The 10,782-nt window shown below is 44.8% G+C and overlaps 1 long non-coding RNA gene across 1 annotated transcript; it reads right to left on the reverse strand.

Annotated features, from left to right (window-relative positions):
* Nucleotides 1-8,249: 8,249 nt before the first annotated feature.
* On the reverse strand, nucleotides 8,250-10,356 carry LOC125436369. The gene is made up of 3 exons (XR_007245052.1): nucleotides 10,224-10,356; nucleotides 9,783-9,787; nucleotides 8,250-8,299 (listed from the first exon to the last, which is right to left on the reverse strand). It is a non-coding gene; the product is annotated as an uncharacterized LOC125436369 (long non-coding RNA).
* Between the last annotated feature and the right edge of the window lie 426 nt (nucleotides 10,357-10,782).

Genomic DNA, 10,782 nt, shown 5'->3' on the forward strand with positions numbered 1-10,782 from the left:
TCAGCCCTACTTCTAGGCTCCACTTTGAAGTCTGGGGCCCCAGCTCACAAACCCAGCAGACCTCCCCCCCCCAAAAAAAAAGATAGTCTGTTGCAAGTGTGGCTAATTGAGCACTGTGGGACTTACAGGGGCGTGCATTTGACAAAGCCCAACCAGAAAAAACTGAAAAAGATTGGTATTTGGGGGGGGGAGGGGTTTCCCTCCAAAATGGCAGCAATATAAAGGAATCAAAAAGCAATATAAGGGACCGAAAAAGCTTTGGCCACATTGCTGTTTTAGAAAAAAGATGGGGAAACACCTTTCCTTCTCCTCTTCACTTACCTGCTGACTGCTGGTGAAGTCCACCTGGGCTCAGAGGCAGCAGGTGGCAGAGAACTGAATGGCGGCCTCAGACTGGCCAATCCCAGCATTTGGCTCTGTGCTGCCACCTCCACGTGCCCTCTGGAGATAGCAGGGCAGAGCTGAATGCCGAAGCCCAGCCTTCATTTCTGTCCTACCACCTCCAAAGCGTACATGTGTATCAGAGGCAGCTGGGCAGAACTTACCACTTGACTTGGCCAAGCCCAGTGTTCAGTTCTGCACCCACTCCAAAGTCCACGTGAACTTCACAGGTAGCAGGGCTGAGCTGAATACCGAGCTTGGCTGAACCCCACATTCAGTGGCAGGAAAAAACAAGAAGGAAGGGAACGACCCTGTGGGCATGGTGATGTCACTTCCAGTCACCTTGTCTGTAACATTCTAGGAATTTCCCCAGTTTCTGTGGTCCTTATCCACAGAAATTTGGTGAAATTATCATGGGCATCATGGGCATCAAGATGAGACTTCTAGTTTGTCTGAGAACCAGTGCCTGAGTGAATACTATATGACAGGGGATACCACAGTCACCAGTCATCTACTAGGTATGACATAAACCTGCCCCTTTCCCAGTGGTGGGATCCAAAAATTTTAGTAACAGGTTCCCATGGTGGTGGGATTCAAATTGTGGCATAGCACCAATGGGGCTGGGCGGGGCATGACAGGGGCGTGGCCAGTCATTCCGTGGCCAAGTCTGGGTTGTACTCTTGCAAACAGCAAAGCCACACCTGTAAAAGCTTTTGACTGTTTTGGTATAAAATAAAAAGTTCAGGTAGAAGCACTATTCTATTAAGTTGGTGCAGTTAGACATAACAAAATTTAACTTTTAATACTCACATGAATAACTTTTAATACTCATAATCATAAGTAAAGTCACAAGAGGTTCATAGTTTTGGTGCACGTGCATGGCCATGCTCATAAGAGCTGTCTTCTTTGTTCACTCTGCCTGTCTTAAAGAACACCCCCCTCCCCCTCTTGCCATTTGCTTTAGGATTAACACTCAGGCCAGCTCTTTTGCTGTTCAAAGGGACCTTGCAGTTTTCTAAACAGATTGAGGCTTTCCTCACTTTCAGCAGGATGTTTACTCAAAGTTTTATGATTTGATCTAATGCTTGGTTTAACCTTTGATTTGGTTAGATTGATTCATATGAGGATGTCTTATCTCTTGACAACATTATGTGGAATCCTGATTTTTTTCTCTGTGTGTGTGTGTGTTATGCTCCGTTGCAACGTGGCACCCCCTGTTCCAACTCTTGTTTCATTTACATGCAACTACAGATCCAGAATGCAACCCGGCAACTTTCTCATCTTTCTCCCTCATACCTGCGAGACTGTCTTACCCCATATGCAGAGGCCTCTGCATTCTGCACTAACTGGTGCACTAACTGGTAGTCCCCCACCCCTCAATTATGCGACTGGCTTCCACCCGGGCCAGGGCTTTTACCGCCCTGGCCCCAGCCTAGTGGAACACTCTTCCTCCAGCTATTCGGGCCCTGCAGGACCTACACGAGTTCCGCAGGGCCTGTAAAATGGAGCTGTTCCACCGGGCCTTTGGGGGAGCCAGTCGCTGATTGTCCGCTCCCCCGCTTTCCCCGCTGTAACATTTTTATGCCATCCAGTCGATTGTGACACCTATGTTGGCTTCCCGGCAGGAGGCGGAAGGGCTCTGGGGCGCCACAGTGAGGCTTTATCTGTATTAGTTTTTAATGTATTTATTTAAATTATGTGTTGGTTTTATTGTATTAGTTTTGTTGTTCTGTTGTAAACCGCCCAGAGCCCTTCGGGGATGGGGCGGTATACTAAATTTAAGCAGTGGCGCAGCAGTGGCGTAGGAAGTTAAGAGCTCATGTATCTAATCTGGAGGAACTGGGTTTGATTCCCAGCTCTGCCGCCTGAGCTGTGGAGGCTTATCTGGGGAATTCATATTAGCCTGTGCACTCCCACACACACCAGCTGGGTGACCTTGGGCTAGTCACAGCTTCTCGGAGCTCTCTCAGCCCCACCTACCTCACAGGGTGTTTGTTGTGAGGGGGGAAGGGCAAGGAGATTGTAAGCCCCTTTAAGTCTCCTGCAGGAGAGAAAGGGGGGATATAAATCCAAACTCTTCTTCAAACTCTTCTTAATACATCATCATCATCATCATCATCATCATCATCTACGAGGTTCTGCCAGGAGGAAGCTAGCAAGAAAACTCTGATCGAAAGAGCAAGGTATGCCTCATTAATTAGACGCCACGATTACTTTTCCAGCCATTCTTAATACAAAAGTTCGCTTTTTCAAAAATGATGATTGGGCTCCCGTCAGCTTTCCATCATCAAATGACCACATGAGCTGCATGTCTCGTCTTCCAAGACCTTGCACTACCCCGGAGCACTGAGAGATGTTATTGACCGAGTGGAACATTTCTGCAAAAATTCTATGTTGATATAGAAAACATGTTTCCAATGTGGTACTGTCCCGGGAAGTCTGCTGAAGGAATCCATCATGTTTTGGATGAACGGTTGTTTTTTATTTTTTTAAGGTGGGGTGGTGTTTTTCTTTTGTATGCAATGCTTTCATGTTGACCGGATGATTCCTAGAACAAAGTGAAGAAGTGCTGTCTTGTAAAGGGTCAGAGACGAATACACAAAGATGATACGGCTCACATTTCAGAAAGAAGTCTCGGAGGGTACCCTCCTGGATATTTTAAATATTAACTGTTTATCGAACATAGGAAACTGACTTGTACTCCATCAGGCTATTTGCCTGTCAAAGCCAGACACTACTCAATCTGACAGTTTTCCCAGAGATATCTTGAGATTCTTTTAACCACACAAGTCTGTGACTGAATGTGGGTCCTTGTGCAACTAATGGCCAAACTGCACAATACTTGTTTGTGGGGGAGACTCAGGTCCCGGCAACCCAACTGGCTTCCTCACAGCCACCACAACAGCAACAGGGCACATCGTTTCAAAAACTGACGGGAGCCCAATTCAGCTCAGAATTGCAGCCTGGATGGGGCTCCTGTCTTCCCTCCCCGTCATTTCCCTGAGCTGGAACATAATTACCGAGCAACCTCAGGGTTCATGAGTTGGTCTGGGAACCCCAGGTTCAACTTGCCAGAAAACATATTGAGTAGTTTGGCTCTAAATGTTCTGGTTGTTGAGCAATTTGGGTGGTTGTTCTGTTTTGCATTTTTTCCTCATTTGTCAAAAAAAACCCCCAAAAAACGAAAACAGAGAGGTGTAGCTACAATTAACAGATGGATCAGAGCACTTTCTGATTTCACATTCCCTGGACATATAGTACACAATAACCAGCTGTCAAAAAGAAAAAGGTTACTAGAAAGGGAAAACCAAGGCTGTAGACCAAATCTGTTCTTCTGATGGTTTGGGAGGTGCATAAGCTACCCGTTGACATATAATGGCTTTGGCACTATTCAGCCATCTCAGATTTCCTAAAAAAGGAGAGGATAAAAATTCTTAGCTTAGCTTAAAGGCCTGGTCTTGGATATATTAAAGTGCAACTTTCAAAAAAAGGATATATTTTTGCCTGTGATGCAGCTGAGACTCGCCACTCTCAGAGCTTTTGGAATTGGCATGTTGAGCCAGCGCTCTTTGGAAGATACCTAAAGATTACAGCCTTAAACACAGTTGTATCCTTTTAGGCCCATGGACTTCGGTAAAGAGCACTCTTAGACTTGGAAGGCCCATCTTCAAATGTTCATTCATCCAGTCATTGTCTCTTTAGCCTACTCCCCAGAAATGTTTTGGATAAAAAAAAGGGCTACCTTGGATCATGTATGCTCCCTGGAGCTCCTTGGAGATCCAGAGAAAAGACACCTAGACAAATCATAGAACTGATCTACTTATCAAGCGTAGAATCGCTTTCAGTGTGTCTTCCCTTCATGCCTTCACAGTCGGACACTTGCTAAAAATGACCAACCTTAGATATTTAGCCTGCTTTTTGTCCCTGCTCAGTCTATCATAAAATGATGTCATGAACTGATTGCAAAATAATTAGGTTCATGGGCAGACACCAGAGGCACACAGAGAAATCTAAATAGTAATTTCAACTCAAAAGCTCATTTTTAAACTCTGGATGTTTAAAAAAAATGGAGGCAGTGACAGGTGGGTGGTGCAGGGACTGGGGTGAAAAGCAAGGAAACAGTGTAATGTTCAAATGGACACACTGAATTTGTTTGGATAAATCTCAACAGCTTGCCAAAAAATTGGCTTCCTGATCACAACAGGCAAGAAAGGTGCAAGGTAAAACAGTGAGTGATCTCAGTATCCTTAAAAAAAAAACAACCCTATGGTATTTTTCAGGTTCAGGTTTCTAAGGCCCATAACATTGTCAAAGAACCTGAAAAGGCCAACATTACACATCAGCTTTTTTTAGGTTTCTCTGAAAATGTCTTGGTTATTAAACCTGAACTCAGAGGCGGAGCTTCCACGGGGACATCTGGGGACAAATGCCCTGGGCAGCCGCTGTTCAGTCATGTGGGGGGGGGGTGTGGAAAATCGCCCCCCCCCATACTTCTAGCCTGACTAGGTGCAATGTGCACGCGCTGTGCGGGCAGGCCTCGATTGGCCTGGTGGGCGTGCTCCGTGCTGCTGCTCGAGGGCCAAGGCAGAGGGGGCTCAGTGTGCACAGGCACTAGAGCGGAGACCAAGAGCACTGCAAGCGGGAAGGAAGCGGCACAGGCCAGCTGCACCAGGAGCCTGAAGGCGCTGCATGGGCTGCTAACGAGTGAGTGAGTGAGTGCCGGGCAAGGGGCGAGCCTCGGGCCCCTGAGCAGGTGCAGAGTGAGTGCCCCCTCCTAGGGCTTAGGCACGGGCCTGGGGGAGGGGTGGGCGTCAGACATTTCCAACTCTGCACTGGTGGGGGGTTGCATCCGAGTGTGGGAAGGTTCTTGGCAGTGCCCCCACCCAGAGGAGGTGGCCTGATGCACCACATCGGCCCCCTCCCTCCTCGCCTGGCCTTTTTCAGCACCAAAGTTTGGCGGGGAAGGGGGGTAGCAGTAGCCCCCTGTACTGCAAATCATGTTTGTCTACCGAACATTTGGAACGTGGAGAATACTTTTAAAGTGTATCCATGACCAAGTTTGGCAAAAAAGAAAAGAAGAAGAAGAATGGACTGCAAATATGCACAGAGAAACACCGTCTCCTTTCAGCTGACTGATCAGGCTGAAATTCTAGGAACACCCACATATCCTTGAGCTAAATAAGCCTATATATACTGTTGTTTTATTAGAATTGAGATCTACAAGTTTTGTTTTATTTAACCAGTGTTGTAACTGTCTCATTAAAAAATGTCATTTGCTTGTTATGGCTTAGATCTAATGTTCTCCAAGCAGAGTGCTGCTTGAGCAAGTGGGCTTTCTCATCATCAACCCTTTCATGTAGCAGGTCCCCATATGTCCTTGAAACACTGATAAATTACAAGATCATCTAAGGCTCATGGTGGTTCCACAACCATAGCTACAAGCCAAAGGCTTATGCCTCTAGCCACTCCCAGATGATAAATGGCTCTGTGCTATGTTTCCAATGCTGGGGGGCAATTGGGGGTGATGGGTGTAACCCCATAAAATGTTTTCACAGCAGTAATAAAACATTTTGAAAGCATTTTAAGTCATGTAACACTTAAAACATTTTAAAGCGTTATAACAGTTGTTAAACATTTTGAAAGCATTTTGAAAATGTCGTCAAAATTTTTTTATTTCCGCTGTATGGGCTGGACCACTGCTGTGTTCCGATTTGTGAGTTGGGGCATGTTCTATAATGTGATGGTGACTTGGAGATGACCTGGTGCAAAAAATCATTCTTTGGTCATGATGGGGGGGAGGTTGCCCATACAGGGAGTGGGGGCGCGCGCACAAAACTTTACCCCGGGCTCCATTTTCCCTAGCTACGCCTCTGCCTGAACCCCAAAAATATGGTTGCCTCCACATAGGTCTGACCCACCCCACATAGGTCTGACCCACCCCTAATTGTAACAGACTAGCAGCTGGTGTCTCGAAGATGCTATTAAAAAGTGCTTCTATGAAAAGAAAGGTTTTCTAAGGAATTTAGATCCCTGGGCTGCGAAGCGTTCAAATCACAAATTCCTTGAATTACACCCAGAAACTTAACAGCACAGATGGTGAAGAAGAAACTGATTTTTTCCCCTCATCTACTTGCATCCACTACTTCCACCAGACAAATAGTCTGGGTTGATGGTTCATCTAACTTTGCGTGGGTCATATAAATGCACAGAATCCTGTATTAAACAGAAACGCATCAAAGCTGTAACTCTGGTTTATCATGAATCATTGCTAATGAAAGCTGTTTCACAATGGGTAGATTAAATTACCAAACCTTTTTCCCTTCAGGAGTCGGAATAAATATGCCCATTGCAATCTACTCTGATGGTGCAATCAGATATCTCTCCCTTCAGGACTTCCTGGTCTTCTAGAAAACCTCTCCCCTATTCTTGCCCTCCTGATTTCTAATGAAAGACATAGATGATGATAACAAGCTCATATACATCTTCGAAATAAAATGTATTTGTTACAATGAAGGATTGCTAAATTACAACACCACCACCACCCCGCCCCAATAGAGATCAGTGGTTATTATGTTAGATTCCAAGTTACAATATCAGTCATACTTGCCAGTATTTTCGTTTGGAAGCCTATGAGATGGTGCACAGATTACAATGGGAAAATTCTGTAGCACAAAATACAATTTCTGCCCCTTGTAAGGTATTAATTTCGTAATATGCTAATTGGTGAAAATGATCGATACGAGCTGGATGCCACCAGCAACCACCAATGCTGTCAGTTTCAGTATCTTTGCATGCGAACAAGTGACAACTACTAATGTAGTTACATTTGCCTTCAGAAAGGGAAATTTCTCAAAGATGAGGGGGATAGTGCGCAGGAAGCTGAAAGGGAAAATCAAGAGAGTCAAAACTGTCCAGGATGCTTGGAGGTTATTTAAAAACACAGTAATAAAAGCTCAGCTGGAATGTGTTCCGCAGGTTAGGAAAGGCAGCACCCAGGCCAAAAGAAAGCCACCATGGTTAACAAGAGAGGTTGAGGAAATTATCAGAAAAAAGAAAATGTCTTTTAGAAAATGGAAGTCCAGTTTGGCTGATGAAGAATATGAGAGGGAACACAAATGGTGGCAAAAGAGAAGCAAGTTAGCTGTAAGGGAGGCAAAAAAAGATTATGAGGAACGCATGGCTGCGAACATCAGAACCAGCAACAAACAGTTCTTCAAGTACATCAAAAGCAGGAAGCCAGCAAGGGAAACAGTAGGCCCGTTAGATGACAAAGGAACAAAGGGTGTGCTAGAAGATGACAGAGAGATTGCAGAGAAGCTGAATGAATTCTTTGCATCTGTCTTCACCCAAGAGGAGGTGAGGAAAATTCCTGCACCTGAACCAAGTTTCTTAGGAGGCGATTCTGAGGAACTAGCGATGATAGTGGTAGACAAGGAAGAAGTTCTGGCAGCCAATGATAAACTAAATGCTACCAAATCCCCTGGCCCAGATTGCATTCACCCAAGAGTTCTTAAAGAGCTCAAGCATGAAATTGCGGATCTTCTCACTTTTAATATGCAACTCTAATCCCCTGAAATCAGGCTCCATCCCTGAAGACTGGAAGATGGCCAATGTCACACCAATCTTTAAGAAAGGATCTAGGGGGGACCCGGGAAATTACAGGCCAATCAGTTTCACATCTGTTCCTGGCAAATTAGTAGAATCTATCATTAAAGATAAAATTATAAAACATGTGTAGAAAAAGCAAGACCTGCTTGAGAAGAGAGTCAGCATGGCTTTTGCAGCAAGGCAAAAATCCTGTCTTACCAAACTTACTACGTGAGTTGCTTTGAGGGGTGTAAACAGGCATGTGGATATGAAAGGGAACCAGTGGACATTGTCTTCACTTGGATTTCCAAAAGGCTTTTGACAAAAGTTCCTACACCAGAGACTATTGAGAAAACTCAGCAATGAAGGAATAAGAGGGGAAGTCCCTCCCTATGGATTAAAAAAACTGGTTGAGAAACAGGGAAGCAAAAGAGTGGGTGTAAATGGGAAATTCTCGGCCAATTGGAGAGATGTCGGGAGTGGTGTCCCCAAGGATCCGTTTTGGGACCAGCGCTCTTTAACCTATTCATAAATGACCTGGAATTAGGGGTGGAGTAGGTAACATGGTGGTGGCCCAAGATTTGCAGATGATACCAAAATTATATGTAGTGTGGTGAGAACCATGAAAAGGATTGCGCTTAAGAGCTCCAAGTGGACCTTGATAAATTAGGTGGAGTGGGCTAGAGAAATGGCAAATGCAGTTCAATGTGGCAAAAATGTAAAGGATGATGCACCATAGGGGCAAAAAATCCAAACTTCACATACATGCTACAGGGGTCCAGTGCTATCCAGTCACAGACCAGTGGAAAGGGGATTTGGGTGTGTCTTAGTTGATAGTTCAGCATGGGAATGTCAACTCAATGCATGGCAGCTGTGAAAAAGAGCAAACTCCTATGTTGGGGATAATTAGGAAAGAGGAAATTGAGAATGGGAAACTGCAAAGATTGTCATGCCCTTATATAAAGCTGTGGGAGTGCATGGCCGCATCTTGGAGTACCTCGTGTTTGTTCAGTTCTGGTCACCACATCTCAAAAAAGGATAATTGAAAGAGAGATAGAAAAAAAGTGCAGAGAAGGGCAACTTGAGGATGATTGAGGGACTGGAGCACCTTCCTTATGAGGAGAGAGGCTGCAGAGTTTAGGGACCTCTTTAGCTTGGAGAGGAGATGTCTGAGGGGAGATATGGATTGCAAGTCTATAAAATTCATGCATGGGGTAGAAAATGTTGGCCACAGAGAGAAATTTTTCTCTCTTTCTCACAATACTCAGAACCAGGGGCATACATTATGAAAATGCTGGGGGAAGAATTAGGACTAATAAAAGGAAACACTTTACTTCACGCATAGCGTGTGATTTGGTGTTTGGAATATGCTGCTGCAGGGAGGTGGTGATGGCCACTCAACACTGGATATGTAGCTTTAAAAGGGGCTTGGACAGATTTATGGAGGAGAAGTCGATTTATGGCTACCAATCTTGATCCTCTTTGATCTGAGATTGCAAATGCCTTAACAGTCCACGTGCTCGGGAGCAACAGCCACAGAAGGCCATTGCTTTCACATCCTGCATGTGAGCTCCCAAAGGCACCTGGTGGGCCACTGTGAGTAGCAGAGAGCTGGACTAGATGGACTCTGGTCTGATCCAGCTGGCTTGTTCTTATGTTCTTATGCCTGTTGAATCAGGGGCCTCATGAAGAAGAAGAGTTTGGATTTATACCCCACTTTTCTCCACCATAAGGAGTCTCAGAGCAGTTTGTAAGCTCCTTCCCTTCCTCTCCCCACAACAGACACCTTGTGGGGTAGGTGGGGCTGAGAGAACCTCACCTAGCCCAAGGTTACCCTGCAAGCATCATGTGTAGGAGTGGGGAAACACCCGGTTCACCAGATTAGAGTCTGCAGCTCCTGTGGAGGAGAGGGGAATCAAACCCAGTTCTTCAGATCCACCTGCTCTTACCATGCTGGCTCTCCCCTGCAGATTAACCTATTCAGAAATGACCTGGAAGTAGGGGTGGGTAGCGTGGTGGCCAAGTTTGCAGATGATACCAAATTATGTAGGGTGGTGAGAACCTCCCTAAATATTTGGGGGTTGAAAAATCTCATAAAAATAATACTCTATTTGATAACAATTATTTTTAAAAATGGAGGGAAGTTCAACAAGATCTAAACATACGGATGAACTTGCAGCTGACTCTGTTGGGCAGAACTGCCACAATAAAATGAATGTTCTGCCTTACAATGTTATTTCTATTTCAGTCAGTACCAGAGACTATTGATAAAACTCTGCAATCAAGGAATAAGAGGGGAAGTCCTCCTGTGGATTAAAAACTGGTTGAGAAACAGGAAGCAAAGGGTGGGTGTAAATGGGAAGTTCTCACAAGGGAGAGATGTAGGGATATTTAACCTATTCATAAATGACCTGGAAGTAGGGGTGGGTAGCGTGGTGGCCAAGTTTGCGGATGATACCAAATTATGTAGGGTGGTGAGAGCCTTAAAAGGATTGCTTGAGGAAGAGCTCCAAGCGGACCTTGATAAATTAGGTGAGTGGGCTAAGAAATGGCAAATGCAGTTCAATGTAGCAAAATGTAAAGTGATGCACATAGGGGCAAAAAATCCAAACTTCACATACATGCTACAGGGGTCAGTGCTATCAGTCACAGACCAGGAAAGGGATTTGGGCTTCTTAGTTGATAGTTCCATGGGAATGTCAACTCAATGCATGGCAGCTGTGAAAAAGGCAAACTCTATGCTGGGAATAATTAGGAAAGAAATTTTAAAAAAATAATACAAAGGAATTAATAATAAAATTAATAATAAACTAT

Source organism: Sphaerodactylus townsendi, linkage group LG07 (genome assembly GCF_021028975.2).
Source record: "Sphaerodactylus townsendi isolate TG3544 linkage group LG07, MPM_Stown_v2.3, whole genome shotgun sequence".
In the NCBI taxonomy this organism is placed as follows: domain Eukaryota; kingdom Metazoa; phylum Chordata; class Lepidosauria; order Squamata; family Sphaerodactylidae; genus Sphaerodactylus; species Sphaerodactylus townsendi.